Here is a 13,687-nt window from a genome sequence, read left to right on the forward strand (position 1 = left end):
AGGGGTATGCTGCTAATATCACGTGGGGCTTGCTCTGGCTCCTTTTTCTCTGCACGTAGAGTATGTCTGAATCGCTGTCGCCCAGTCGCAACACAATCCTGGCACAGAGTCAAATACCCAGGCATGGTTTTTCCCCTGAAACAAACTGTATGTGCCCTGTAGATCATTCTTGGCTTTCTCCCCAGAAGGGGGTGGTGGTGAAGGCGAGGATGATGATGAAAAGCTTGTCCTGCAGTGTGACCTCTGGGAGGAGGCAATAGCAGGTTCATTTTATTATTTTAAATGTACAGCATGGTAGCCACTAGAGGCCTCGGGCAAGTCAGAGTCCCACTGTGCCAGGCGAAAAGCTAGGTAAAAGTTCTCAACAAGCTACAGGACAGGGCAACCGAAAAGGAGCCTAAGACGGCCTCAAAGTGGTGGTGCTGTTCAGTGCTGGAGATGGTAAGAGCCAGAGCTCCCCAGTCTAAGTCCCACAGCCCAACAGGGTGACTGCTGAACAGACCCGGTCCGATCATAAGTCACCTTGTTGCCAATTCCTTTCCCATACTGCCCTGAAAATTTAAGGTTACCGGTTTGAGGAACATCTTTTTCTCTCTCCTGCACATCTCCGGGGAAATATCTGAGTAGCAGCTGTAATTCCAGACCCCATTTCTGAGAAGGAAGGCCAATGCATTTCAAAAGCCCCCTCAATTGTGTTTCCTTCTGGAAATACTAGTGCTGCTTCTGGCCCCAAGCATGCCACGGGGGGATATAGGAAACAACTAGCTCCTATAGCCCTGTTCTAGCCAGAGCAGCCTCTTGGGATTTGGGCATTTAAAATGTCAATTTCCACAAACTGACAACATGCAGTGCGAGCTTTCATTGGCAGGTGGTTTGCTCCCACAGATCCAATCGCAGCATCATTTCTGAACTGCTCTCTGCCACTCATCTGTAATGTTTTAAAAACCACAGAGCTATTGAACAGACCTTCCTGAGAGAAATCGAATGCCTCAGCTCAGCCTTGCTTCAGGAAACCTGCCTCTGCCTCCTCACAGCTGTCATGTGACAGGTCAGGCCTTTCAACATTCTCATGCTTCGAGTGAGGAAAGAGGGGACAATGGCAAGTTACTGATTTTTGGTGGAGTTGTACCCTCTTGCAAGAGGGCTGGATTTAGCCCTGGTGCAAAGGAAGATGAAAGCCAACTGGTTTTCACACCCAAAATTTTCCCCTGCCCCAAAATCCTATTTCTAGTCATTTCCTTGCACCGGGATAGGAGACCTCAAAGGAACACCTCAGACCTGCAGGACGCATCACTGGCAATTCAGTCGGAGGTGCTCTTCCCCTTAAGTCACTACTGAACTAGTGGCCCAGAATGGTGTGAGGAAGCAGCATACTGCTGGAGAGGATGACTGTCAGAGGAGACCTAAAATAGAGATCCTGACCACAGTAGTTAAAGATCCTATGGGCTTTTCCTTAAGAGGATGGACATTAGCCCCAGTGTGCTTGCCAAATTCCAACTTGGATACTTCTAGACTGGCAAAACTTCCTCTTGTTTTTGTTTGGATATGGTACTTTTCATGTAGTGTAGTGTTTCTCTGTGCCGTTAAACTGCTGCCAAGCTTCACCCCAGAGGTGTATTTCAGTGGTAGGTGAATCACCAAACTGATCTTATAAAGTGAGCCTTACATATAGTTTGACTACTGAAGATTTAGGAGGACTAAAGATACTGTCCAGAAAACATGGAGGACAATAGAGACAGCCCCAAAATAAAAAATTATGTGGTGAGGGGCACCCTAATGCTAAATCTTGCTACATGGATGAGCCCAAGTACTTAATGTTTGTAAGAGTAGGCAGAAAACTCCTGAAATGCTCCTGGGTGAAAATCAATCATAAATGGACTACAGAAGCTGACTTCCCTTGGATTGTGTGTGCCTTGACATGACCTTGAGGCTGCACGTTCACTGAGGGTTAGTAACGAGAAATGCACTCAAATATCCATTTATACAGGATTCTCTAGGAAAAGTAAAATCTATTGTAGCTGTATCAAAAGAAAGTAAAAACTGGGATTTTCCTAAAATTTCAGTATGTTCTTCAATGTGTCCAGGGACCTTTTTACATTGAGGTTGTGGGGAAGGGTGTGTCCAAGAAGCATGCAAGAAGTATTTTGGCAGGATGGCTACATAAACTGGAATTCCAAACCCACCTTGCTTTCTAAAGGGTTGCTTAGTAGCATCATCTTATCCTTAGGGAAGTTTATGTAGATCAGTAGCTAGGGCTTAAAGCTTGCTCACTCTGAGTCTGTTTTCCACATAAGTTACTATCTTCCATATAAAGACTTTGATTTGACAGGTACGCCAGTGTTTAAAAGCAATCTAGCTAGATTATGTTTTGTTATCCCACAATACAGCGGGGGGTGGGAGTGGGGGAGTTTGTGTGAGGGGAGGTTTCAAATGTACCACAAGGGCTGTGTGAACAGGATGACAAAGGCCAGAAGACAGAACTGGTTTTCCTTTCACATGATAATGGAAAGCTGAAATAGCTACCAAATGTACTTTCAGAGAAGTTGCCTGTAACTGAGGGTCAAGCAACTCTAGTAAGGAACTCATTAAAAGGATTCTTGTGAGGCTTTTTCTACAAATAGAAAACTTGATAAATTCCTTGTAAACAGCTGGGAGGACTTGACACCTGCTTAGAAACAACCTAACTCTCTCTCCCATCTCGGGGCCACCCCAAAAAGGAGAGGGTTACTAGCAGGGTGACCAGACACTAAGTGTAAAAAATCAGGTAGGGGGTAATCGGCACCTATGTAAGGCAAAGCCCCAAATATTGGGACTGTCCCTATAAAATCAGGACATCTGGTCACCCTAGATCCTAGCCTGGATGAAGAGAGGTGCTCTGGTTCTGTGTGAGCAGTTGTAGCTAGTCTCTCATCCTGAAGAGAGCAGGCACAAACAATCCCCAACAGCTCTGAGAACCCCCTCCATCTTGGCAAGCATGGTAGGATCATGAAGTCTTAGTCTCTCCTGAGCTACCAGAAGTAATAGAGGAAAAGATGTATTTGACTTTCCCACCCCAGTGGATGGAGAAGCTCTCTCATCTTGGTGCTTTGTTCAGAACCCCAGTAATCTGGTGTTCAGCAGTGAGGAAAATAGATCTTTGTCTGCCCCCCCCCCCCCGGAAAAGAAAGATTACCCAAAGATCCAGGGGCTACACATGGGGGGTCAATTAATAATCAGATGAGTAATTACATTTTCCCTTTCCTAGCAGAAAAATGGCAACTACCAATGTCCTGTTGGACACTGCTCTGTGCCACAAGGAGTGCTTCCCAGCTAGGGTGACACAATCCTCTTCCTCTCTGCTTTTTTAAATAAAACATGGTATCTTAACTGTCTAGTTCAGGGCGGGCAAACTTTTTGGCCCGAGGGCCGCATCGGGGTTCCGAAATCGTATGGAGGGCCGGGTAGGGAAGGCTGTGCCTCCCCATACAGCCTGGCCCCTGCCCCCTCCCACTTCCCGTCCCCTGACTGCCCCCTTCAGAACTCCTGACCCATCCAACCATCCCTGCGCCTTGTCCCCTGACCGCCCATTCCCAGGACCCCACCCCTAACCACCCACCCCATCTCCTCACAGGCCCCCCAGGATTCCCACACCTATCCAACCCCCCCTCTTCCCAATCCCCTGATTGCCAAACCTCTGCCCCATTCAACCACCCCCTGTCCCCTGACTGCCCACCGGGACCCCATATCCAACCCCCCAGTCCCCACCCCCTTACCATGCTGCTCAGAGCAGCAGGACTGGCAGCCGTGCCGCCCGGCTGGAGCCAGCCACGCCACTGCACTGCCTGGCAGGAGCTTGCAGCCCTGTCGCCCAGAGCGCTGGCAGCATGGTGAGCTGAGGCTGTGGGAGAGGGGGGACAGCTGGGGAGGGGCCAGGGGCTAGCCTCCCTGGCCGGGAGCTCAAGGCCCAGTCAGGATGGTCTCGCGGGCCAGATGTGGCCTGCAGGCCGTAGTTTGCCCACCTCTGGTCTAGTTGGATCAGGACTACTTTCTGGGATACCAAATGACTGAGGACTTCGCACAAAAAGGAGGATTGTGTGTAGTTACTGTTCCAGGAGAAACCAAATGAGTTGAGTTTGAAGTCCTACTGAACTTCCCAGCCCTGGTAGGATGCATCTGTCATTACTATAATTTGATTTAGAATGTCAGAAACAGGGACTCCTGAGCTCTAATCTCAGCATTGCTATTGTATAGGCTTGGGCAAGACCCATCACCTGCCTGTGCCTCAGTTTTCCTATCTGTGATATAACATAAGGATAGTAAGTTTCCAGCTTCCTAAGCATACTGTAAGGATTTAATGAATTGCAAGTGCATTACAAAGCATTTTCATCATGCAAAAACATTACATAAATGCAAGGTGTTTTATTAGTGGAATACCTGAGGTATACTGCCATAGAGATCTATGTGATTACCCTATATGTACACGCTGCCTTCAGGGAGCTCTGAAGTGGTCTGTTTTAATTCATACACTGTAGCCCATTCAGTTCAGTACTTGATTTAACATACATTCAGTGTGACAGCTTTGTAGTTATTGTTCCAGCAGCTGGAGCAAACTTGCTGACTCTTATTGGTTCCATTCTTGGGGGAACAGGATGTGACTAGCTATTCCCATTGAACTCGGCTGGGAGAAGAATGAGCCCAAACAATGGGGTGAGGCTGTGCTCGCACAACTGAATGGCCATTGATGGCAATTAGTAAATGAGACCTTGAACATGCTCTTTAGCTCCCAATGCTGCTTGGCTGCTGTCGGTGAGGGGATGAGTAGATCTGTATCCAGCAGCCAAACTGTGATGATATTTGGGTGGAGTCAATGCATTGTGGGGAATATTAAAAACTGGGAATTCAGAAATCTGTATGCTGTCTTGGAAGGTGCCCTACACCAAGGATGAAGGCAAGGAGATGTTGTCCTAGTGACACATCCATCATAATCTGAATCTATTAAAAAATACAGTAAACCTGTGAAACTCACTGTGACTAGCTGTTGAGGCAAAGAGTTTAAATAGGGATTATTCATTTATATGAATAATACTAATAAATAGCCTCACTAGCTAGAATAACTGGAGCCTATTCAAGGGCTAATTTGCTAATTGCGGTCAATGTCAGTTTATTTACGCAATATCAGGCGCTCTTCTGAAACACCTCGTAGGAATACCTTCCTCTGAAGCATTTCGTATAGGTCATGATTGGAAACAGGATACCAGATTGAGTATCTGTTACTGTGATCCAGTAAGGAAATTCCTACATTGTCACATTCCTTATATCAGCCCTTTAAGTGCAATGCCATGGATGTAATACTATTGACAATTCTCTAGCACCTTTCCTCTGAAGTGTTACAAATGTGACCTAAGCCTCGGATACGTGTACGGTTGGGAGGGAGGGAGATAGGCATTCTTATTCCCAAATTTACAGAGGAGGAAATTGAGGGACAAAAAATCTTAAATGACTTTCCCAAGGACACTGCAAAACAATGGCACAGTTGGAAGTAGAACCAAGGAGTCCTGACTCTCCATCAGCGGATTTAATTACTAGACTTAAGGCCTGGTCTACACTAGGAAATTAGGTTGATATAACTATGTTGCTCAAGGGTGTGAAATTCACCCCCGAACAAGGCATTTAAACTGACCTAATCCCCAGTGTAGACAACACTATATCGATGAGAGAATTCTCACATCAAGCGAGCAACACGCTGGGCGTGGTGGCATACCTACGAACTCCTCTGATTGGCAAAGGTAGTGTCTTCTTTGAAGTAGGAAAGCTGCAGCCCTGGAGTGTTAATTCAGAGCTTATCTACACTTGCCTCTGAAGTAGGAAGGCCCTATGGACTGGGTCAGTACATCTTTATGAGGGAGGTGTGCTTACATTGGTGGACAAGAGAGGAATAAACAGCCCCCCTAGTGCACTGTTACTTAGGTGACAGGAATATTCATCATGATTCTCTGGCTCATTGCTCATTACAAGATGGCCTTTCGGGGCATTCCACTGAGGCATGTACAAAAGCTGCAGTGGAACTAGTCAAACCTGTCAATCTAGGTTAAATAATAAAACTCAAATGTCTCAACTTCAGCTTTTGGAGGTTAAACAATAACAGCTATAGAGCAAAGTACATTAATTTGTATCCAGAGAATTTTTATAAAGAAGCTCAAGGAGGACTGAAGTGCTCCGGATAACGAAACGGACCTCTTCATCAAGAGGCCTCCAGTCCAAAGCCCAGGTTGATAGTGACTAAAAGTCAGGTTTCAGAGTAACAGCCGTGTTAGTCTGTATTCGCAAAAAGAAAAGGAGTACCTGTGGCACCTTAGAGACTAACCAATTTATTTGAGCATGAGCTTTCGTGAGCTACAGCTCACTTCACATCGGATGCATCCGATAAAGTGAGCTGTAGCTCACGAAAGCTCATGCAAATAAATTGGTTAGTCTCTAAGGTGCCACAAGTACTCCTTTTCTTTTTGACTAAGTCATTACCATTTGATGGCTGATGCATGGTTTACATGAAAGTTTCCTAATGCGATGGTGAGAGATTGTCTGTCTCTCAAACATACAGCAGCACTGAAAGCACAACTGCCTGACATATTTAGCTTGGTGCTTATTTTGATGCCTCTGTCATTCCATAGGTGGCATGACAGCTTTCCAAATGCAAGCTGGCTTTGGCTATGCAATGAGTAATCTCATCAAAGGTGGCATTCTGTGACCGCATACTCCCTAGGCTGCAAAACTTCTGCACAGACTTGAGCATTGTTGATCTTAATAATTGGGTAGACATGTGCATCCCTGGCACATGTTGGCACAGTCGTTCAGCTTTCTTTAGGCTGATTTGATCTCACTCCACATGAGGCAATTTGATCAGTTCCATATGTGCTGTCTTTGGGTTGTTTGCAGGATCAAATGGTGGGGCGAGATTCCCAATATCAAAATCCTTAACTGTTGTTGGATGTCTGCCATTCAAAGCATGCTCTTAAAATATCAGCTGTTGATTTTGTTCGTATGGCTGATTCTAATATCCAAGGCCATATTTTATAGTCAGATAAAGCAATGCACTTGTTCTCTTGGTGTCCAGTACAAATAGTTCAAAAACACACTGAAGTCAAACTCAAAAGCATGTCTGGTTCACCATAGCAACTAGGAAGCAACAGCCCATGACCGAGTAAAGGGGTGGCAGACTTATATAACCATTTACTGGTTTGAAGCAAGGTGTATTAACACTTTGTGTGGAAAATGAACAGCACAAAGCAAGGATAGAACAGCCTGCAAGGGTCATAGACAATCTTGTGGGACAGACATGTAACCGTGTTTGCTATTTTGGCATTGGTCTGATCTCTCACATACGTATTCACCTATAGTGTTTGCTGAATTCTTGTATGACATGAGAGACTCCATATGAAAGTAGTAGGTTCTCAGTCTAATTTCCAGAGGACAAGTATCCACATCACAAAATTAATACGAATTGTCCCTCTCATGGAAGACTCAGCAGAGACGCCAAGGACTGAATAGGCCACAGGGACTGAACTCTCACCCCATCAGAGAGAGCGAGAGAAAGAGTGTGTATCCAAGTCAGCCTAGTGGTTTTTCCCAACTCCACTTCTGCTAATGATCACCGTACAAAGAGCAATGGGCAAATATTGGCTCAGATACTGATGGCATCAAGGGTAAAAGCCCTGGTCTTGCACAAAACCGTAGTAAATAGGTTTTGTGGAGGAGATCTCTGCGGGGGTTGGACTCCTCCCCTCTCCAGGTGTGCACTGCCAGAAGCATCCGGTCTGTGGCTGTTACTGCAGCTTCAAGTTTGTGGGCCCAGAACTTTTCTGTAGGCTGTTGTATGACCCAGGGGTAAAAACTGTGAATCTACTGGCCATACCACAGTGCCCTCTGCATTTTCCCTCCCCCAAAGGGACACATCACCAAGGCAGAGGAGTGTGGCGCAGGATCATCATGGTATTTTTGCAACTGGGTTACTCCCCCATCATGCCACTTCTGCTACCCATTAGGTCTGCAGGACTTGGCCCCAACCATGACCAATGTTTTAGCAATGGCTAGTGAGCTACCGTTCTAATGGTAGTGCCTTTCTGAAGGAGAGTGTGACACACACACCATTTATTCCAGGAGAAATTGCCTACCCTGCCCAGAAGTCTTCATTTTATTTATGGGAGAGTATACTAGTTAATAATATCACAAGAATGGTATAATTGGGGAAAAGTCTCCTCTGACTAAATCCATTCTAATTAACTGTTTGGCAGAACAACTGACTCTGAACTGATTCCTGACAGAGCAGATTTTGCATGGGTCTTAACATTCGCACTGCTGGCATCCGTTTGTTTTGATAACATTTTCAGACCAAATTATGAGTTACAAAAGCAGCTCCACACTATGCACTTCCTCGTCCCTAAAACTGACTGTTCCAGGCCCAACAGGAATTAAACAAGAACAGCCAATGCTACAGAGAACCCAAAAAACAACAAACAAGGGCGGAGTAAGAATAGCTCATGCTGTAAAGAATCATCCTAGTTGCTGAACACTTCTGTAAAATAAAAGGGAAGCTGAGCAAAAAACAAACAACTAAACCCAGCGCACAAATGATCCAGCATGCAGCTGGGTGAAGGGGTCCACAGTGACTGAAAATGTTCATGAAGGAATTCCACAAAGCCACTGCGCATCACAAATACTAATTACTCACACTCAAGCAGGGACTTGTTTTATTAGGATCTGATTCTGTAAGGGGCTCTGCACCCCTTCGTTTTCTCCACAAATTCAGTGGGAATTAAGGGCATTCAACATCACTCAGGAGGGACCCAGCACCTCACAGGACTGGACACTTTCTAAGGACCTCATCTTGCTCCCATTACATTACATGAAAGCAATCACAATGAAATCCGTGCAAGCAGGATCAGGCCCTAAGTGAATGAAAACACTCTCTTAAACGGGCAGATGGTATAGCATGATAAGGACATTGCAATATCTTCTATCTTATTGTTTGTTAAATGTGAATTTATTCTATCCATTTATTCATAATTCTCAGCAGCAACAGGAATTTTTATGCAAGATTAAAGTTTATGGAACATCTTAATATACTGAACTGTAAATCCACAAGCTAAAAAACCATTCAGGTATATTTCAGTTGCCATAAATGTTAGGGAGCAGAGGTTTGATAGAATCCTGTGTTTCTGTGAGGTCTATCTGATCAGATTTCCTACTCTTAGTTCTATTTTTTTCTCCACTGATCCTTTTATTTATGAGTTTATTTTTATATGGAACCCACACCTAGTGCTTGATCCTGCACAATTATGGGAATAGGGTACTCGGCACTTCTCAGGAGGTGCTTTAGCACTTTGCAGGAGTGGGCCCTTAAAGCACAGATTGGGAAGGGATTTAAAGTATTCTATGTCTGTTACTGGATCTGGATCCAAGAACACTGCAAACCAGCTGGCTGTAGGAGAGAAATCAGGGATTGAAAGTTACTTTGGGGTGAGGTATGGGATTTGCTGTAAGTAATCTTGGCACAGTGTACAGCTAGCAACCCAAGCTGGGGGCTAGCCACTATTTATTTTCAGGTTTCATATTTCATGAAGCACCTGGAAAACAAATGTGTCTGAGTGCTGGAAAGCCTCTAAGAATCCCAGCTTTGCTTTGCAGTAGCACATAGCATTTGTTTCTAACCTAGGTGGTTTGCAAGATATTTGACCTTCAAAACAAATTTATTCTCACAAGAAAGAGTCAATGGACTTGAGGAGAGCTTTTCAAGACAAAAACAGCAATGTTGTAAATTCTGTACCCCGCAAGGCTCAGGATAAGTTCAAACCCTACAACTAGCTTTTTTTGGAGGGAGCAGAGGAAGGGGAATGTAAAACTGGATAGTTGACTAAACTGAAATCTGGGAGGAAATGAACCAGAAGTTCTGAGGAAGGAGACTTGTAGGCGTAAGAGCTCTGCTTATAAGATCTACTGCAAACAGAAATTCGCTGTGCTTGAGCTGTGTTTGTTTAATGATTTGGTATCATGCCTAATGAGATCTTGTTTTGCTGCTTCCCCCACCCCCAACAACAGACTGTGGGTGGACATTTGAGAGATCCTGGGAACGCAGAATGTAAAGCTACAGGGTGAGGGAGCTATCATACATACTGATTTATATGAACTATATGACACTGTTATATATGGCATAATAGTTTTAGGTTCTTGGGGGACACTTCAGTCTCAAATTAAATTTGCTTGTCTTGGTACTTGATTACATCTATATTGAAGTATTAACAATAAAAACAAGTTCTTGCTGCAGCTGAAGGGAGACAGCAAATTGGCAATCAAAATTACTTGATTTTTAAAGTAGGGGGACTCACAATTTGTTTTTCCCCCCCTGTTTTGGTTGGATTGAGTTTGTAAAACAATGCAAGAATGTCACAGCTGTTAGAGGGAGTTAATATTTCTTTGCTGCATTTCCCTAGGCAGCAGTCAGAGGTGGAGTGAGTCCCATGCTGCTGCTAACGTAATGAGCAGTTTCTATTCAAGAAGAGCTACAATAGCCTAATTCAGCTAAGTGGAGAAAATATAGGCCATTATTCATTTTCCCCCCACTAAGTCAAAATATCAATTAACTGCTCTTATTTGCTTTGAACCGCCTCTTGAACTTGGAATCAGGAACCCCTGACAATGTCTCCACAACCTGGGGCTCAACTTCCCTCTTTGCTGGAAGAGAAGACTGTAGAAGAGGCTCAAATATTAACAAAAAGAAAAGGAGGACTTGTGGCACCTTAGAGACTAACCAATTTATTTGAGCATAAGCTTTCATGAGCTACAGCTCACTTCATCCACTGAATGCATCTGATGAAGTGAGCTGTAGCTCAGAAAGCTCATGCTCAAATAAATTGGTTAGTCTCTAAGGTGCCACAAGTCCTCCTTTTCTTTTTGTGGATACAGACTAACACGGCTGCTACTCTGAAGCCTGTGAAACATTAACGTTCTCTTCAATTAAGTTTTTTGATTAGTTGACCTTTTTTTGTTTTACATTGTCATAAATATAAAGGGAAGGGTAAACCCCTTTGAAATCCCTCCTGGTCAGGGGAAAGCTCCTCTCACCTGTAAAGGGTTAAGAAGCTAAAGGTAACCTCGCTGGCACCTGACCAAAATGACCAATGAGGAGACAAGATACTTTCAAAAGCTGGGAGGAGGGAGAGAAACAAAGGGTCTGTGTCTGTCTGTATGCTGGGTCTTTGCCGGGGATAGACCAGGAATGGAGTCTTAGAACTTTTAGTAAGTAATCTAGCTAGGTATGTGTTAGATTATGATTTCTTTAAATGGCTGAGAAAAGAATTGTGCTGAATAGAATAACTATTTCTGTCTGTGTATCTTTTTTGTAACTTAAGGTTTTGCCTAGAGGGGTTCTCTATGTTTTTGAATCTAATTACCCTGTAAGATATCTACCATCCTGATTTTACAGGGGGGATTTCTTTATTTCTATTTACTTCTATTAAAAGTCTTCTTGTAAAAAAACTGAATGCTTTTTCATTGTTCTCAGATCCAAGGGTTTGGGTCTGTGGTCACCTATGCAAATTGGTGAGGCTTTTTATCCAACATTTCCCAGGAAAGGGGGGGTGCAAGTGTTGGGAGGATTGTTCATTGTTCTTAAGATCCAAGGGTCTGGGTCTGTAGTCACCTAGGCAAATTGGTGAGGCTTTTTACCAAACCTTGTCCAGGAAGTGGGGTGCAAGGTTTTGGGAAGTATTTTGGGGGGAAGGACGCGTCCAAACAGCTCTTCCCCAGTAACCAGTATTATTTAGTTTGGTGGTGGTAGCGGCCAGTCCAAGGACAACGGGTGGAATATTTTGTACCTTGGGGAAGTTTTGACCTAAGCTGGTAAAGATAAGCTTAGGAGGTTTTTCATGCAGGTCCCCACATCTGTACCCTAGAGTTCAGAGTGGGGGAGGAACCTTGACATACATAAATAAAGTGACAGCCATGATTTCAGGCACAACATTCCACACGCTGCCAGGGCTAGAAATGTTTTGGGGAACCAACATCAGTTCTTTCTAGGCTAGTAAATGTTTCTAAGCACTGGTCCTGTGTCATATGATCAGCAACACTTTCAAATCCTGTAGAAACAAAGACATTGTGGGGAGGGGAGACCTAAGAGTTACCTATCTAGCCCATTGTCCTCCGTAGGGCGCATCCATCTCACAAATATGGCCATGAAAAATGCATCACGGACTGTGAAATCTGGTCTCCCGCCATGAAATCTGATCTTTTGTGTGCTTTTACCCTATACTATACAGATTTCGGGGGGAGACCAGTGTTGCTCAAACTGGGGGTCCTGACCCGAAAGGGAGTTGCAGGGGGATCACAAGCTTATTTTAGGGAGGTTGTGTTATTGCCACCCTTACTTCTGTGCTGCCTTCATGCAAAATCTGGGTAGCAGTACTGTAGCCCCCCTACAATAACCTTGCAACCCCCTCCCCATACACAACTCCTTTTTGGGTCAAGACCCCTACAATTACAACACTGTGAAATTTCAGATTTAAATAACTGAAATCATGAAATTTATGATTTTTAATATCCTCTGACTGTAAAATTGACCAAAATGGACTGTGAATTTGGTAGGGCCCTACCTATGAACAACTATCAGATACACTATGAGCATGGGCTGCAGTTGGCCGATAGATAGCAAGTATGAAAAATGGGGACGGGGGTGGGGGGTAATAGGTGCCTATATAAGACAAAACCCCAAATATTGGGACTGTCCCTATAAAATCAGGACATCTGGTCACCCTATTGGCTGATGACCTAAAAGGTGAAAGGCTCTGTATCCCCTCATCATCTATCCTGAGCAACCCAGTTCAGATTCTCATTTTCCCAATGGCTATAAGGGAGGCTTGGGAAAACACTAGAGGTTGGATCTAAAGTTCACAAATTAGTAAACCAGATAAGAGGTGCTTGTAGGGATATTAGGGTTTCATCTTTCCTTCAAAGCACAGAGGCATGTCACTGCTGGAATATTCCTGATCTCTGCTGGTTTAGGAAACAAGGATTATACAAATATTTTGATATTCCTGTTTTCATCACTGGAATGGAACACAACGGTGTGAAGATTTTCTTATTAAGAAAAGGACCCTGGTGCCTGTCACCTCAGCTCCCAGAAAAGCCATTAACAAATATACTGCTTCAAGCACCAAGTTAAAGATGAAAGCTGCTACAATTTGTTCCATTTTACCTGAAGCCCTGGGGGTCAGCGTAATTATACAGAACTGCTATTAGATAAATATATAAATAAATATTACTAGCAATCGCAATTCCTGTCACTATGATAACAGTCCTGGAGTCAACCTGAACATCCATCCCTGTGGAAGACTTTTCTCAGTAAAACACAAAACAAGAATTGGCAGCTCTTATCTGTTGTGTTGCTTTTGGCCTGAATAAGATCACGGAGCTGCCACTCTTATATTGTTTCAGGTTAGTTTTTGTATGACACAGTAATCTGCAACTGGCTTCAGATTCAAAAATCAACGGCCAAACGTAAGGAGAGGGATGAGATTAAATGCTCGTGTTTCTTTCACCTGTTTTGTGCTCATGGGGTTAAGTGCAGACGCTTCCAGCAAAGAATTTCTCCCTCACATCCATTACTCATCCTTCCCTGAAGACAAGTCACCAGCTGGCTAGGTGAGGTCTGTCACATGAG

The sequence above is a fragment of the Lepidochelys kempii genome, chromosome 25 (assembly GCF_965140265.1).
Source record: "Lepidochelys kempii isolate rLepKem1 chromosome 25, rLepKem1.hap2, whole genome shotgun sequence".
In the NCBI taxonomy this organism is placed as follows: Eukaryota; Metazoa; Chordata; order Testudines; family Cheloniidae; genus Lepidochelys; species Lepidochelys kempii.